Source organism: Amblyomma mixtum, chromosome 9 (genome assembly GCF_055824585.1).
Source record: "Amblyomma mixtum isolate Tamu chromosome 9, ASM5582458v1, whole genome shotgun sequence".
Taxonomy (NCBI): domain Eukaryota; kingdom Metazoa; phylum Arthropoda; class Arachnida; order Ixodida; family Ixodidae; genus Amblyomma; species Amblyomma mixtum.
Window position 1 is genome coordinate 22,391,005 of NC_143020.1, and position 2,780 is coordinate 22,393,784.

Below are 2,780 nucleotides of genomic sequence, written 5' to 3' on the forward strand. Positions count from 1 at the left end.
CCTCTCTGCGTAGCATGATTGATCATTTGATTAAGTGCTAATACATCAACTCCTGTTTTATGAATTGCTCTCCACCCTTTTTGTTATTTTATGACTGGTCGTCTACTGTGCTGATACCCCTTTTTCGTTGCTGATACCCCCTTTTGATTTCTGTGTATTCTGTTCGCTTACAGACATTGCTTATATTGATGTTTTTGTTCACCTATGACTTGATGTTCAATTTAGTTCTTCGTTTTATGTTCTTAATGACTTGATGTTCAATTTAGTTCCTCGTTTTCTGTCACTGCGTCTGAACAGGAGAGGAGAACTCCGTCAAGCGGATAGCCGCTTTTTTTCTCCCCTCCTCCATCAAATTGTATTTGATTAGGTGGAAATAAAGCATTATTATTATTATTATACTGCTATCGCAATAATGCATAATCTCGAGCGGTGTGCATTGTGCATCGTCGTCTTCATCTACTAGCACTACTATTTAATTAACATTGTAGCCATACGTGCCAACAACCCAAGAAAGAAAAACAATGAGCTTACAGAGACAAAACACTATGCTAACGCCGTAGCCAATCACGTCTCGAGTTGAACTGCAAACTCACTGGCGCGGCGCATGGCAAATCGTCGTTTTCTGCTGGTAATGCTGCTATCGAACTAATACAGAAATTGTGCCGCTCTTCCCATGCCAAATTGTCGTTTTCTTCAACTAATACTGCTATCGAACTAATATCGTCGCGAGACGGGCTGGCGACTCAGTAAAGAAAAACAATGAGCCTACAGAGCCTGGGGCATCGACAGAGTTGCGCTCAAATTTATGATTACGGAAAATTGCAATCGTCCTTAGAATATGTTTGTCACCAAGTAACGTACACCAGAAAATCTAGTATATTATGCCTATCATTACTGAAAAATAAAATATTTATTGTTTGGCACACTCACTGCCCCTACATAATCTATTCTTGGCATTACATTTCTGCCAATTTTTGATGGAAATCACTTTGTCACTAATTCCGATGGTGTCTCCTGCAAGTTGTGTAATTATTTTAAAACTCCAAAGTTAACAACCTCTTTTTTTATACTTTTCAAGAATTTTCTCCTGCTGGTGATGATTCGATCGTCAACTGCATGCATTTTTTTGCTCCTGAATCTGAGTATAGTGGCAACATTTTCTATATCTGCAGCAAGCTCATGGAATCGATGCTATTGTGTAATTGACAGTTTTTTTTTTTGTGCATAGCGAGAATACAAACTCCAACAACCCACATAATAGACGGGACATAATTTCTCGAAAGCGGCATATAAATGTTAGCGAAGGTCGAAGGCCACAGGTTATTTAATAGTAACCGTACTCAATGAAGTGTTGATTACTGAATTGAAGATTGCACGTAGTAGGTTTTACAGACTGATTTTGGCGAATTTTTTAAACGTTATCCGCCTAGAAGTCATGGCGGTACTTTTCAATAAGCCACCTAGTGTGAAATTGGTAAAAGGTAACAGTGACACTCGTACTAATCTGAGCACAATTGCCAATGAGTAGTTGGTTGGTTTATGGGGTTTAATGTGCCAAAGCGACTAAAGCTATGAGAGACGCCGTAGTGAAGGGCTCCGGAAATTTCAGCCACTTGGGCTTCTTTAACGTGCACTGACATCGCACAGTACACGGGTCTCAAGAATTTCGCCTCCAAAGGAATTCAACCGCTGTGGCCGGGATCGAACCCGCGTCTTTCGGGTCAGCAGCCAGCACCATAACCACTGAGCCACCATGGCGGCTTTAGTTAAAGTAGTGTACACTGAGGATCTGCTAGGTGGAATACTCATGTGCTAAAGCAGAAGTCCGGTCTCTCCCCTGGTCCTAATAAAATGTCTGAGCTTAATCCTGATGGCGAAAATGCAAATCATTTGCGGTGGAACGCTGAGCGGTTAAATTTATGAGACACGCACGGCATAATAAATTCCTTCCTTAAACGGGAGATTTACGTAGCACCGCTTTATCTCAGTGTTCTTTTTAACTCTTCACTCAAGTAAAGCTGTTACACGCAGGTTGGCTCTGGTTACGAGTTGTTTCTGTATTTATATTGCCACACTGCTGACACTCTGCCGGCGCCACCTGGTAGCGGAACATTGTCTTTCAGCGCTTGGCCAAGCGTCTTCTTTGTCTTGAATGAGCTTGGCGGTCCCGCGAGCCTCGTCCTAGAAAACGGCTGTGCTTCACGACTGACTAAACCGCTGAAATAATAAACCCATTTCTTTATGAGTACATGGTGGAAGTTGCTTAAAAATATATTAGGCCGTCATCCGCCTCACCTGCTGAAATGAAAAAAGAAAGAAAAACTTAATGCAATATCAGCAAGCTTTTGCACAGACCGTCTCGACAACAACGCTGTATAGTTCAGTTATATTCCGTCATACTGCAGGCACTGGCAACTGAAAAAATGGACTAATAAGAAAAAAAAATAGTGCGTCGGCCGGGAATCGAACCCGGGTCAACTGCTTGGAAGGCAGCTATGCTAACCACTATACCACCGACGCCCACATCTCCAGCGCTATTCCGGGCGCATCATAGCGGTTCCCGAGGCAGCTGCGTAATCTGGAGTAGGCCAGTGGCCGGGCGAGTGGGAACCGGCTCTGCCAGTAGCTCAGTTCCCGTATGCTTTGGACGGAACTTGAGCCAGCCGTCAGAGTGTCTAACAACTGTACATGTGGAGAGGCATGAGCTTAAAATGACGATGCACTGGATGACCTGACAAATAAATGTGCTTAATAAAATAAGTATCCTGCTCACTGTATTT

The 2,780-nt window shown here is 42.9% G+C and overlaps 1 non-coding gene across 1 annotated transcript; it reads right to left on the minus strand.

The window, feature by feature from the left end:
* Positions 1-2,448: 2,448 nt before the first annotated feature.
* TRNAG-UCC (transfer RNA glycine (anticodon UCC)) lies at positions 2,449-2,520 on the minus strand. Its single transcript has one exon. It is a non-coding gene; the product is annotated as a tRNA-Gly (tRNA).
* Positions 2,521-2,780: the final 260 nt, after the last annotated feature.